Below are 15,278 nucleotides of genomic sequence, written 5' to 3' on the forward strand. Positions count from 1 at the left end.
TGCAATCGCGACAAGTAGGTAAATTGAATAGAAAACTGCAAAACGGTAAAAACATTAGAATAATTATTCGTCTTAGTATTCGAATAGTATTAAAATGCTCGTGAGACGAAATTTAGAATTCGACGTCAGTTTCTTGCGATTCACGCGATGAGCCTTCCTCCCCCACAAGGATCGACAATCCCCAACAAAGAACCAAAGAACTCAATCCCTTTGGATATTGACTTCCGCCTAGGGTTTCGACGATTTACGCGAGCATGGTACTGCCGTTCGCACGGCGCCCGTTCCGCGCGGTGTTCGCAAGCCGAAACAGCGCGACGGGAAATTCGTTTTCCCTGTTACGGGCTTATACATATTCGCGCTGGTCTAGAGCGTAGGAATGTCGGGCCGGAGATTATGCAAAAGTATTCGCGCGTCAGGCACACGAACGCGACAGCGTTAATCCAGGCGCGACGCGGCGTGTAGATCGCGCGAGGTAGAGCGCGTCGCGCCGCCTCCTGGACGAGCTCGCTGGGCGTACGTGCCGCGCGTTAAGCAATCGTTGAACAGCGAGAGTGTACAGAGCATCCTCTCCGATCCGTATTCAATTAGAGCTAATCTCATTGGCGAATAAACGGCGAAGCGGCGGCGTGCAAGGAGACCCAATTAAACAGGATGGACGTGTTCGCGCGTTGCGATTCGCTGCTGCTGCGCGAACGGGCTCGGTAGGATTGCGTGTGGCAAAGATTCGCGAGGCGTGGAAAGAAAATGGGTCGTCGGGTCGCGTCGGGTGGGATCGGATCGGATCGGGGCAGCGCCGCGCCGAGCCGCGGTGGGTTCGGCGCGCGCGTCTTGGCTCGGTTCGACGATCGCAGGGAGCTCCGTTACGAAACGCATCACGTGCCGGCTAGCAATAAACCGGCGCGGCCCGTGAAAGCTCCGCCGATAAAACGGCGTCGTGCCTTGTAATTTTTGCAACCGTTGGAGGAGGAACTTTCCGAAAGATCGTAACGTCTCGCGTCGGGGGCTCGAGTCGCAGCTCCGTTCGCATTTCCAAGAACGCTTCGAATCGCACGGTGTGTCGCGTCGGTTCAGAGCGTGTTGCGCTCCGCGCCGCGAGGATTTCGAACCGAAAGCCGGCGCCAGAGAATGCACATTAGGCCGCGCCGCTCGTAGTATCGTTGCCGTAATTCCCTTATCAGCAGTCGCCGTGAGACGTCACGATAGATCGACTTCCCGGCAGCTAATCTTATTCCGCCGTTAAGTACACGCCTACCCCGGGCAAACACCGCACTTCTATGTCTTCGGGTGGGAGGGGAGCGTTATGATATAGGTTAAGTATGGGTATTATCGCGGTTTTTCAATGAAGGCGAACTTTCACAGAGGAAATGAGACCTTTTACGTACGATAAATTAATTATATTATATATAATATTACATATATATATATATGCTGCTGTATATATATAATATAATATATTATATATGTATATATATATGCTGCTGTATATATATAATATAATATATTATATATTTAATTATTATTAATATATAATATATTATATATATATATATATTATACATATTATTCTTTAACTTAAATAGTTACTTTTCACAAAATATTGGATCTCTGAAAGCGCAAATTTCATTATGAAGCGTATTGTAACGTTGATACGCGTATTGTAGCGTATTGTTGACGTTACGATTACTACGTGTCAAATACTATGAACGTTCCGATTATGTGTACTGCGTTATTCTGTAATGTTATTTGGATATACTTTGGATACTTTTCATATACTTCGGAATGTTATTTTATGCGATAAAGTTCCCTCCGCGAATTTCTTGCAAGGCCATAACATAACCACGTTTTCCTTAGAGTAGCATAACCTTACATTTTTTCTTTTCTTCATATCGTTCGATATTTTTTGTTCTCTTTCCTTTGTCTTACTCCTTCGCACTTATCTGTATTTATAATATTTTACAAAAATAATATATAATAATATATAATATTTTACAAAAATAATATATAATAATATATAATATTTTACAAAAATAATATATAATAATATATAATATTTTACAAAAATAATATATAATAATATATAATATTTTACAAAAATAATATATAATAATATATAATATTTTACAAAAATAATATATAATAATATATAATATTTTAAAAAATTAATATTATATTTCCATAAGCTTTCAAATGTCAAAAGACGATAAATGAATTAAAACTGTGATTGCTGTTACTTGTATCTCATAAAAATTGTCAATATTAAACCTATAAAAAATTATGACATTCATTTTTAGAAGATACCATAAAATGTTAGATTTCATTACTTTTATAAAACAGCGCATGTATTTAGGGCGTCCGCACTAATATACCCACACTTACCCTAGTAAGACCGCCGCTCACGAGGCCATTCTCTGTCCCAGCCGAGACATCCTACAGAGCGGTGCATATTATTTCGTGATCGTTTTCATTGGCTGTCGACTCGCTTCTAGTTCGCGGCCGAAGACAAAGAGCCCGTTGCTGGCTTGGCGCGCAGGTTGATGGAGATAGCAATGAGATGGCGTGCACAGGCATACGGGTGGTGGGGAGGACGGGAACGGAGGCGACAAAGCGAAACGTTAAAGGGGGGAATAGTTGAATTAGACACTCCGGTTCGCGGTAAACGCGTTCGACGTACCGCATTACGCGGAAGCAGACGATATTTCCGCCCGCGGGGCTAATGTCACTGGAATTGCCACTTGACTGTCTGCGCTGTTCGATGTCTAGTTGCCGGAAAAATTAAATGAACGGAGGATCAAAGTCTGCGGCAACTAATGAGGTATTATTAATGCCTCTCTTGCATCATATTATATTTTTACAGCGCCGTGTTGAACGTCGTGGATCGATACTGTTACGAAACCCGCTTCTGTTCCACGGCGATAATAGGGACTGACTTTTCTAGACACTCTCTCGGCCATAGCAAACTGATCTTGCTAATGATTTTCTATGCAACAATGCTTTCACCTATATCTGCGCTGCAGTCTTCGATTTGTTCGTATTTCACCGTAAACCACTTCTGATCGCTGCTTATTTGTTTTCGGACATAGGTGGAAACATAAATAAGTGACTTCTCCCTGTTATATATTATGATTATAATATTGTAATTTCATAAATTATAAAATTAAATTAATTATGTTAAATTATTATATTATATATAAATGTATTTTAAATATATAAATGTTAATTATATATTATATTAAATTATAATATTATACCATTATATGTTATAGGAAACGGGAGATATACTTATTACTATATATAGTAATACTAGTAATAGTAATACTTATATATTACTATATATAGTAATACTAGTAATAGTAATACTTATATATTACTTATTATAGTAATACTAGTAATAGTAATACTTATATATTACTTATTATAGTAATACTAGTAATAGTAATACTTATATATTACTTATTATAGTAATACTAGTAATAGTAATACTACTTATTACTATATATAGATATACTTATACTTATTAACTGTAACATTAATCAATAGTTGAAATTATAAATGTCTAGTATAACTTTTATTGTTATGCGTCTTCTGTCTCTCTCTCTCTCTCTCTCTCTCTCTCTCTCTCTCTCTCTCTCTCTCTTTCTCTTTCATGTCTCAAATCGATTTAGCGATCTTTTACCAGAGGGAACATCACTGCTGTCATAATTTTATATCATAGTAATACATACAAATTTAAATAATAGAATGTAGTTAATGAGAGCATTAATCGAAATAAAATCCAAAAATTACAAGGAGATCGTTAATATTGCGGCTTTTAACGTTTTCTTCATGTATATTTTCATTGCACATTTATCTTTCAGCAAACATGTAGATAGCAGAAAAGAATTTTCAGGATTTAAACAGAAAATCTCAGTCATTCTCGCGAATCTCGCGAGCCAAAACTCGCAGTCGGTTGCAAAACGAACATTTCAAAGCTCGGATTGTTACACAATTCGGACTCCACATCAGCTGTAGATATTTGGTTTTACGGAGGTTAGACTATTGAGTCAAACCGAATCGTGGTTGCACGAATTTTTTAAGCGAAACCCGGCTGGAACCACCGTTGGGTAGACGGTGATTCATTAACGTGTACTCACTGACCGGTTGAAAAGGTAATCCAGGTGAACGAGAGCCGGAGAGTGGAGTTAGATTTACGGGTCTCTGGTCTCGAAAACACGTATAATGATCCATGAAACGGAGGGGGGGGGGAGGGCTAAATATCTTACCGCAAACGAGAAGCGGCCGGACGCTGCGCGATTTCGTCGGCACGCACGTGGCCCCGTTTAAATTTAAATCGTCGGCTTTCAGCCGTCAGAGACGCGAAATAATACGAAACATCCGGAGACGACTGCGAATCGCGACAAACCTGAGCGCTCGAATTTTCCCGGTAGAGAATCCGGACGCGAAACGCGCGGAATCCTAAGCCTCGCCGGTCCGCGCGGGATTCCGACGGACGAAAAATCCAATTGCTCTAAAAACTATGCCTTTGTGGCACAAAGAAGCGTGGAACGGGCGAAATCGAGCGTGTCGTTTCCGTTCGAAATTTTGGCGAGTGTTAATTCAAGCGATTAATTCATTCCGCAGGCGTTCTGCTTTTAATTTCGAAACGCGGCAAGCGAAAACGCGTTCTTTCGTTCTCGCCGAAAAATTCAACGGACGATGAAAACAGAATATCTGTTCTTTTTCTTTCCTGTCGCCTAAATTGAACGCGAACAATGCGTTAAACGCGCCCAAAATTACGTGTTATTCAACTATACAGCGGCGTTTCGCTTCTGCGCGCGAGGCGCTTCACGCGGGCTACCACTTTAAATTATTATTTGCAGTATTTCACGGGGTGCGCGTTTCAAAATACATAACATTTGTATCTGCGACACATGGCCGGACGTTTCCATAGTAACGCCTACGCGTTTTTCATTCCGCAGAAATTATCGCGCGAAACGCGATTTTTCATCGCCGACAATGTCCGCGCGCGGCCGCGCGAATATGCTAGAAATAATTTCACTCGTTCACAAACTATACTTATTAACTTGGCGTATAATTACGCTCATTACACTAATCACGCGCGGGGCTCTCGCCCCTTGGAGCGGTCGGAAGTTGGTACATCGCCCGGCGGTTAATTAATCATCGTCCGGGCTAAGATCGCCGGAGAGATCGTGAAATTTCATCAACTATAATATTCTATTTTAACGAGCCCCTTTCCCCGTGATCCGACTATATCGTTGCTGGACGTTGCCTGGCATCCTTTAGTCAGCATTCATACTAAAATTACCCCGAGGTCCGTGGTCCGAGCTGCGCATCAAATTTAATAGCCCGTGCAGAGAAGTCTCTGTAATTATCTGCCTCGCTTTTTCATCGTGTACCGGCCTCGTCCTCCTCCTCCCCGCCGCGCGCCCCGTCCCGTGGCCCGAAAAACCTGCGCCGGCGAATATGTAAACGACATTAGGAGCTTTCAGGGGCCGAGTTTCGCCGATGGCTAGGCAGATCGAACGCGACCGTTTGATGCAGACTTTACGGCTGAGCGGGTCTGCGGTCGGCTGCACGTCGGCCGTGCCCATCGGCCTCAGCTTATTGGGATTTACCGGCCGGCCTAGGCCAGAGGAATCGTCAGGAGAGATTTCAATGTACCTTAATCGCCAAAGCAATGATTAGTTGGGCATAAGTCGGGTTTTGCTTGCCGGCCGGCCCTCGTTCGACGCTTGCGGAACGTCGACGACGTAATTCGCTTTGGAGGATTGATCGTCGCTACTTATATACAAAGAGTCCCAAAATTATGGTATTTTTGGAACTTGAGGGATTCCTGAGCTTGTTTGGAGCAACTTTTTCCTTAGCGAAAATGCAATCTGCGGCTTTGTTTATGAGTTATTAGCGAGAAAAGAGTGACCAATGAGAGGCGAGCTCGGCTGGCGCAAGGCGGCCGAGCCGACGAGCGGACGAAGCCGTGTTCCGCTGATTGGCTCGGCCGCTCCGCGCCAGCTGATCTCGCGCTTCTCATTGGACACTGTTTTTCGTTAATAACTCGTAAACGAAACGGCGGATTGCATTTTCGCTGAGGAAAAATTTACTTCAAATAACCTCAGGAACCTCTCATTTCTCGGAAGTACCATAGTTTTGGGACAGTCTGTAAGTACACTTCCCTCCAAAAGTACTAGGTCCTGTACTGTGATTTGGTATAAATTATAATTTTTTAATCAGTTTAGCTAATGTCTTCTGTTTACCATTAAGTTTTATGGCATCGTATTGACGAAAGTACTCATTGAATTAGAAGTGTTTGTCACTTGTGTTATTAGTTCACCCGTTTATTGCATTTTGTTCATTGAAAACATTTACAATTATTTTGTACGATATGTTTTCTAAATATTTAGAACATACCACAAAATGCACGAAACCAAATAGGATAAGAAATAATAAACAAATTAATAAAACGGATAAGTTTCTTTTGTCAAATTGACTTTATTTCTAGTATAATTTAAAAAATATGTAGATATATGTGCTTGTTACAGTATAGTACAATTAACTCTGAAATAAATTGAGGAAATTATAACTATTTCCTATCGGTTTCTTAAATTGATTTAATTTTCTGTGAGTGTCCTAACACTTTTAGCAGGGTGTGTGGATTCGAGGGAGGCGCATCATTACGGAAGTATGATCATTTTAACACTTTAAGTACCGGTGGTATTCTAAAATGATTCTTTTAACTCAGTGTGTGCGAGATCGGATGTCGCATATATTTCTAAATTAGATTAAATTAGATTAGTCTTGAAGTAACTAACTCTTGAACCAACTTTCTATCTTTCTAATTTGTTTTCCTAGCGTTTGAAATCACAGCTACAGTAATGTCTCTCTAATTGACGCTCAGATTTTCCACAAAAGTGGACAATTTGGGAAGAGGTGATACGATTGTTCGAGCCTTGCGATTCGTTTTTATAGTTACGAATTGTCAACAACTCTAAAAACGAGATGCAAGACACGAACAATCGTATCCCCTCTTCTCAAATTGTCCATTTTTGTGCACAATCTAAGCGTCAATTAGGGAGACGTTACTCTATATCTTAAATCAAATTATATCACTAGACTGCGGATCATTATGCGAAATAATAATTGTCTGCAGCAATTGCGAAGAGTGGAAGTTAAATAAACACTCATCGCACTTGACATCTTTTATGCAATTAAAATACTGTATTAGTCTATTTAAACTTCCGTCATGCATTCATCATTTCGTTATTTTCGTCATACAGAGTCAATTTGACGTCACGTTATCACTAGTAAGATATCCACGCGGTGTTAACCATTCTAAAGTTAAGTCTGATCGCATAACCGAGCAACTGTCCCCATCATCGAAACATTCGCATCGCTTCGCTCAGCTCGGACACAAACAATAATAAAAATTTGGAACCAACAAAACACTGCAATTCCTCGGAAACAGCATCGTCGCGCCCGCGCCGTAAATACCCGCGGGCTCTCGTTACGGTTCACTCGCAGGATTCCCCCAGCCTCCCGTGATACAGTGTGGCGAAAGGAGGCAGTCGTTCGTCGAGGAGAAAGTGGAAAACATCGGTTCGTAAGTTCGTCGGTGGTAGATCGAAACCGCACAAGCTCCGGCAGCAGTCAGCCAGGGCCGATTTACGCGAGTGGCGCGCCATTGGGTTCGCCGGATGAGGTCGAATCCTAACGCCTCGACCCTGAGCTTAACCTTACGTAACAATCCCACCGGTGTAGAACGATAAATCTTCGTGGGGGACGGGGGTGGGGCGACGGGTGGAGGGATGGGGGGCATTAGTGGCCCCTCTTGTCCCGGCAGGCTGGCCCGTACACCTACGCCGGCGTTCCTCGTTTCCGACCGGTTGCTCAATGGCTTTACGAGTTCATATTTCCACGTCGTTCCGGGATTAGCGTCCGGAAGCTTCGGTCCGGCGAGATTACGGCGTAAGTTTGCGTTACGAAGCCCGGTTCAACTCGTCCGCTTCCCGAGGGGCTTGATGAAAAAATTCCCCGCTAATGAATGGTACACCTTCAGCGCAAACAGAACGAGGCGCCGGCCCGGCCCGGCCCGGCCCGGCCCGCCGGATCCCGTTCCCGCGTTTCCATTTTTGCTACTCATGCTTGTTTCGCGGAACGACGACGGGAACACCGGAGATCCTCCGGGGATTGGTTAAGCCACCCCTATGGAACGGCGACGCTACTTAAGGCTGATTCGTTTGCGGCCGAGGGCAAAGCTGGAATCAAGCTTTGTAGCCCTGGAAAGATTGGACGATAGCATAAGTATTATGCCTGAACCGCAATCTCGCCGGGCAAGTTTAATGGCTTGGGAAATGTCTGGCCAACCCGGACTTATACTATTGCTTGTATTTCTCTCTCTCTCTCTCTCTCTCTCTCTCTCTCTCTCTCTCGACCGGGGTAATCCATTTACATCAACGCCGCTGGTTACCGATTCACAGCCTCGCTGAATCTATTCGGACCCGAAGTACTGTTTATGGAAATGCGCGCCTAATGTGGACCCGTATTACCGTCCGTCTTACGCGTCGGAACGCGACGAACGCCGTTCGCGAATCGCCGTCGATTACTGATATTATGAAATTCGACGTCGTTGAAGCGTTTTGATTGTTACCTCGCACAAACAACGTTGCGTAATTAACTACCGAAACGATTCAATGATGTTTACTTTTCGAAGGCGCGAGGAGTCTCCGACCTGTCTGTCTCTTGCCGCGTTGTATAGAAATGTCTCTCTAATTGACGCTCGGATTGTCCACAAAAATGGAGAATTTGGGAACAGGAGATACGATTATTAGTCTTGCAGCTCGTTTTTATAGTCGTTGACAATTCGTAATTGTAAAAATGAACCGCAGGAATCGTATCTCCTCTTCCTAAATTGTCCATTTCTGTGGACAATCTAAGCGTCAATTAGAGAGACATTATTTTTTTAGGGAAAGTTCGCCTATTATGGGACATTTAAGATTTTTTCTGAAGAAGTAAGAAATGATAACGTTTTACTTCCTTTATTTAGCATGATTTTCAAGTGAATGTTATTAGAATTCAAAATAAAATTAATAAAATAAGGAATCGTTATTATAACATCAATTTAAATCAACTTTAAACTTTGATTTAAAATTGTTAAAGAACGTTAAGTGATCCCTATCACTAAACACAGCAAAGATTCGTGAAATAGTTTATGAAAGGTGCAACGTGACTGGCGATGAACACATATACAGGGTGTACGATTTTAATCTATAAATGAATGTAACTCGTTCATTACACACACTGTATAAAAAATGTTTCCCATAGAAATTAAATGATTTCGAGGGGGCTACAAGGTGATATAATTTAGTTTTAGTTGTAAATGCACGCGTACAGGGCAAATGGAGGTCAACTTTGTTTTCTCAAATAGAATCATGTAATTTTGAATACACTCGTCGGAAAGGTTCCTTAGTTGTCATAAAAGTGTGAATATAGATAAACTAACGAAATATAACGTTTTTGTAAGATAATTTGTATGTGAGATCATTTTATTGTACCATACAAGACATTCGACATATTTGCAAAAATCGCCTCGTCCTTCCACCTGACTCGGCTGGTTACTGCATGTCGTTTATTTTATTAATTTAGTGGTTTAAATTATTAAATTTTAGCGGTGTTTTTATCCTGTAACGGTTTTCAATTTCATGAATACAGGTACAGTAGGTCACGTGGTACGGTCCGGTAATAGGCGAATTCCTCCTACATACTTCGTACGTTAATTAACCCTTTGTCCTATAACCACGTCTGAGAGACGTGGTCGAAAAATCAGGCCAGAAATGAGAGCCGCGGTGCGTCAGTCGGGCCAAATATAAACATAACTACTTAGGCTCGCGTTAGACCAGGGGATACGTGATTTGTGGTTTTTTGCTTTTCGTCGTTTAATTGTTCTATTAGTAACTAAAGAAGGTGGCACGGGGACTGCAATTTTTGCAATCGATTTCGATGAAATTTTTAACATGCATATAACTTACCGAAGTCTGCAAAACAAATTTTTTAAATTTTCGTTGTAGGTTCTCCGATAGAAAAGTTAAAAAACATGAATTTTTTAATTTTCTTTTATCATTCTAAGTAATTTAAAAAAATTTTAATTTAAAAAATTTTATTTAAAAATTTTTACACACAATTTAAACATTTACAAAATTTAATTTACAACGAAAATTAATTTACAACAAAATTTAATTTACAACATTTAAAAAATCATTCTAGTTATGGTCTAATAGAGTTATGAGTAATAGTTATGGTCGCTCTATCATCTAAAGAAAAAAAATCAAGTCGTTCAGTCCAGTTCTAAAAAAGTTATTGCATCTTGACAAGCGTCCGATTAATGGGAGTCACTGTATTTACGTTCCGTAAGAAGTTCGCGATTGGCACAACGTCACACGTTCCGCGCAACCGTGAAAAGACTCGGCGCGTGTGACCGACCTTGTTGTTGCTTGTGACACGCACGTCATCGGAACTTGAATCGTAGACAAGGGCAAAAACAAATTTCACACGCCCGGTCTTGAGAACTTGCAAAGCTTCTTCGGCCGCTAAAAGTCCCCGATAAAAGTCACCGCGGCCGGGTGCGGGCGACCGAATAAGAAAAACCGCGCCGCGTGATTTACGTTTTTAATCGAATCGCAATTACATCTGACGGGTTTTGTGTTCCGGGGCCCGGCGTGTCGCGATTCCCCGTTCACCGGCAAGCTATCGCGAAGAATTATGTTCCTTTTACGTACTTTATCACGGGATGAAGCGGCGCTTGATCGATGCGGGCCACCGTTTTTTTGTGGCCCCTCCGCAGAGTGTCCGGCGATTGTGCGCGCGTCTCGCCGCGAGATCGTCCTCTTTCACCCATCGGAAATTGCGATTCTTCAGCTCGCGGAACCCGGCTTACCGTACGCCACTCGAATATATATGACGCTGCTTAATAAATCCAACGGACACAACGGCCGCAATCTGGCCGCCGGACACGTAATCTAGCTTAACGTATGTACCCACTCGATTTTCTCACGTTACCCGCCGCCGTCTTCCTCACCGTTTCTCTCTTCATCTCGCATTCTCGCCGTTCGATTCGACCGGAAAAAATCGCTCGGTAGCTCGCACTGAAATCCTCTGGCTCCTGGTGACAAATATTTCCCGCGTTTCCGTGATTCCGCAGGACACCGCGGCGCGCGAAGGGATTTGGACACACTCTGAAGCATTAGTCGAACTTTTGCACTGTTATACGAATGCATCGGATTAGTTCGATTTCGTGGAACTTGAATTTTTCTTATTGTTCGATGGGTGATAAAATTAAATTCTGCACGCATCGTGCATGAATGCGTAGCTTGTGGTAAGATTCGCAGATGACTCATTTTTTTCCAATGTAATGAACTACTATATATATACTATATAATAATAATATATATATATATAGAGTGTCTCAAAATTATGATATTTCCGCGAAATGAGGGATTCCTGAGGTGATTTGAAGCAACTTTTCCCTTTACAAAAATTTTCTCCGAGGCATCGTTAACGAATTATTCATAAAAAAACACTGGCCAATGAGGGACGAGTTCTCTCGCCGCTAGGTAACCGGGCCAATAAGCGGAACCGAGCTCGGTGCGCTCGTTGGCTCGGCCGCCGCGCGCCAGCCAAGCTCACCTCTCATTGGTCACTGTATTTTGTTAATAACTCGTAAACGAAGCCGCGGATTGCATTTTCGCAAAGGAAAAAGTTACTTGAAATGATCTCAGGAAGAAGTACCATAATTTTGGAACACCCTATATGTATACTATATACTATATTATATATACTACATAGTGTACCAAGCAAACTAAATTAAAGGCGCGTGCCTATCCCCTTTGGTTCTTCATTTTTTATAACCACAGCTTGCAACCGAAAAATCTGAAAAAATTCTGTAACGCGCGTCTTGATGTCCAAAATAAGTCACATTTTTAAAAGAATTTTAAAAAGCCGCCAAAGGGGAGAAATGGACAGAAAAGCACGCAATCTAATTCACCCTGTAATTCACCCTGTCTTCTAGAGAGAATTTACTGTAAAGCTATTATTATGAAAAGGAGTTTTTTTTTCTATAAAAACAAGTCGCCTGGTTCGAAGAATGACGACTTAGTATTCTCATATCTGCCTCAGATCTTCAATTTCGACCTTCCAACATTTCTGGGAGGAATAACTGTACAACGCGGGGATCGCAAAGGGCGTGCATAACTTATCCGGAGTGTTGTTGTTATGCAAAACAGATTCCTTCGTTCCGAAGAATGAAATCTTTTTCACTGGAGTTATTTGCGGTTATTCGAGGAAGTTGTTTGGAGTTCGTCGAGGTTGCGTTCGTGTACGGCCCGACACCACGCGCTCTTCGGATCAACGTTTCAGTCGCGAAATGGATACGCCGCACGGCGGTTTTAAATCCGCGGTAGGAGCGATACCATTTTCGCGGGGCGAGGCGAGGCGAGGCGTCCGGAACCCGGCACAGTCTTCACTTTCGTTTCCCTCCGGACTCTTTTGTGGTCGTCGGCTTTTCGCCGTTCGACGTTCCCCTGCTTTTTGCCCTTGTTCCCGGCGCGCTCCCCTTTTTCCTTGGACGGCCCCGGTTACCTTCGCCGGGTCGATTTTTCGTTGTGGGTGACAGCTGCACGGCCGAACTGCTCCGGCAGCCGATAATACCTGCGCCAGTTGCAATGAAAACCGCAACCGTAGGTGCCAAGTCGTTTCGCATTTCAACCGACGCGACGCCGCGTCTGGCATGGACGCGTCACGGTTTTCAGACACCAACGAAAAGCGTCGGCCTGTCAGCCGAAGCGAGCGTTGTTTCAAAAATTGTTAATTGGCGGAAGTTGCGGCGTCGCTACCCGGTAACACGGTTGTGCGTTCACTTTCGAATTTGTCACTGATGTTTATCGTTGTCGCTAATGTCTCGGTTAACGTTAGATTCACGGAGCATAAAATATACATATACGGCGACTGTTACGGCGACTTGTCCAAATCAAGTCGCTGTAACGTGAAACTGCCCTGTTGTGAGCAACTCCTTAAACAATAATGCAAGATAGGGGTTGCCACGGAAAGATCTGAAATATAATTGTATCGAGTTGTATTATAGTTTATATTCTTTATTGTAAATAAAATGCCGCGACGCGAGAGAAACGGAGTGATTCGCAACAATATACTTATATGCTATATCGTAGCATACAGGGTGTCCCACAATTATTTTAACAGCCGAAAATGAGGGGTAGCTGAGGTCATTTGAAGTAACTTTTTCCTTTGCGAATTTGCAATCTGAGGCTTTGTTTACGAGTTATTAACGAAAAACACTGGCCAATGAGAGGTGACGGTGCGAGGGAGAGGGTCCGCGAGAGAGTCCGCAACACGAGGCTTTGACAGTAGGTCGGGACGGACTCGAGCCGCGTTCGAAGTATTGAACAAGTCACGAAGCGAGAACTTTCCGGACTTTTTTAACTACATAACAGTGATATTTTTAACATGTTCGGATTACGTTACAAATATAATTGATCCTCCGTTTTCTTTTTAAATAATTTCTTGAGTGATAAGAGATACTAAGATAGAGTGAACATTATTCAATTTTTGAATGTTTATTCAGATTTCCATTGTTGTAGATCATAGATCATTGTTAACACTAGATTTACGGAGCACAACAGAAAACATCTGTTTTATATTTATAAAAGTAACAATAAGACATTTGTTCTGATTTTTAACAAGCGTTATAGTAACATTTGCCGTAAGTAATGTATAAATTGAATGAATAACTCGTTAATGTGTCTTTACGATATGAATAATCGTAAATTAAAATATTAGTGACCCGTCATTTTGGCGGGTTTCGTAAATCTATTGTTAATTGCAGTTGTTATAGTCTCTTTGAAAAGTGTATATGTGGTTGTTTTGATATATATAGAATCAGGTTGTAATGAATTTATTTATTTACCTAACTTAACCAGTTCGATGATGCGTATACTCATCAAAAACAGCTAACTGGTTAATCGAATTTTTGGTGGAAAACAAATTTAAATGGCTTTTTATTGGTAGAAAACGAAACCGAGATTCCTTAGCTTCGATTAACTTTTTGCTTCGAACTTTTTAATAGGTTCCACTTTAAGCACGCACCGTAATAGTTTCCTCGAACTCGTTCTCACATTTGTGTATAACTGGAATGGATATTTTTTTGTCGACGGTGAAAAAGAGTTCTCCATCAGTGTAACAAGTACTGAATATTATTCAGTGAATAGTAGTACGGCAATAATGAATAATTATTGTACTTATTTAAAAAGTTCTTTTTTCTTGTAGTTTGTATAATACAAGTTCCTTTGGAACTCGTGGATTATTTAATAAAAGAGATCTAAAAAGGGACAATCCTTGAACTGTGAATTTTCCTATTGTAAATATTACAAATAAGTTACACATTTAGAATAATAATTAGTATTGTTATTAATGATTAGTTAATAATTAGTATTATTATTCTGAATGTGAAACTTATTTGTAATATTTATATAAGCAAAATACACAATTCGAGGGTTGCTCCTTTTTAGATCTCTTTTATTAAACATTCTACGATAACTTCTTCCAAAGAGCACACAAATTTCAAGAGAAAACTTTTTAAATAAGTTTCTAAAGGTAACATACGTTTTCATACAAATTTCCCAAGAGCAGATATTTTCTGAAACGAACCATATCAGTACGACAAACATTTCATTCAAAGTAAATCCTAGTATAGAGAATTAATGGAACTTATTTTATTAACTTCGAAATTTCTCAAAGAAAAGATTCATTTCGTGATCTACGAAATTTGTGTCAAAGAAAAATGTTATTTCGTTATCCATGAAATTCCTAGAAGAAATCGAGTTAACCAATATTTGTCAACGAAAACATGTTACTCTGATGTAAAAATTAAAAACGACATGTATACGAAAAGCTTTTGTATTTATGTTTAAGTATGAAAGATTAATCCTCCCATTGGATCACAGTTGGAGATCGTACAATTAGAAAAGTTGAAATTAACGAATATTAACGAGACAGTGTGATTCGCTGAGGAATTAGTAGTGTAAGTAAGAAATGAGCGGACGGGACTTCGGACCAGATATTCATGCAATATAACGTGTAAATACTGTGACTTACTTGCCAGACAACGGTACACTATTAGGAATAATCGACGACGATTTCAAGGTGTTTCCAGCAAGTAGAGATGTCGTGACGCGTCCCCGGAATTAGTAGTTCTCTGTGCGCGAATCAGCCACATTCCATTG

At 41.3% G+C, this 15,278-nt stretch overlaps 1 protein-coding gene across 2 annotated transcripts in view; it reads left to right on the forward strand.

The window, feature by feature from the left end:
* The window catches only part of NLG-4 (neuroligin 4), a 918,748-nt gene that overhangs the window by 35,330 nt on the left and 868,140 nt on the right, over window positions 1-15,278 (forward strand). The gene's annotated exons all lie outside the window — the stretch shown is intronic.

The sequence above is a fragment of the Megalopta genalis genome, chromosome 8 (assembly GCF_051020955.1).
Source record: "Megalopta genalis isolate 19385.01 chromosome 8, iyMegGena1_principal, whole genome shotgun sequence".
NCBI lineage: Eukaryota > Metazoa > Arthropoda > Insecta > Hymenoptera > Halictidae > Megalopta > Megalopta genalis.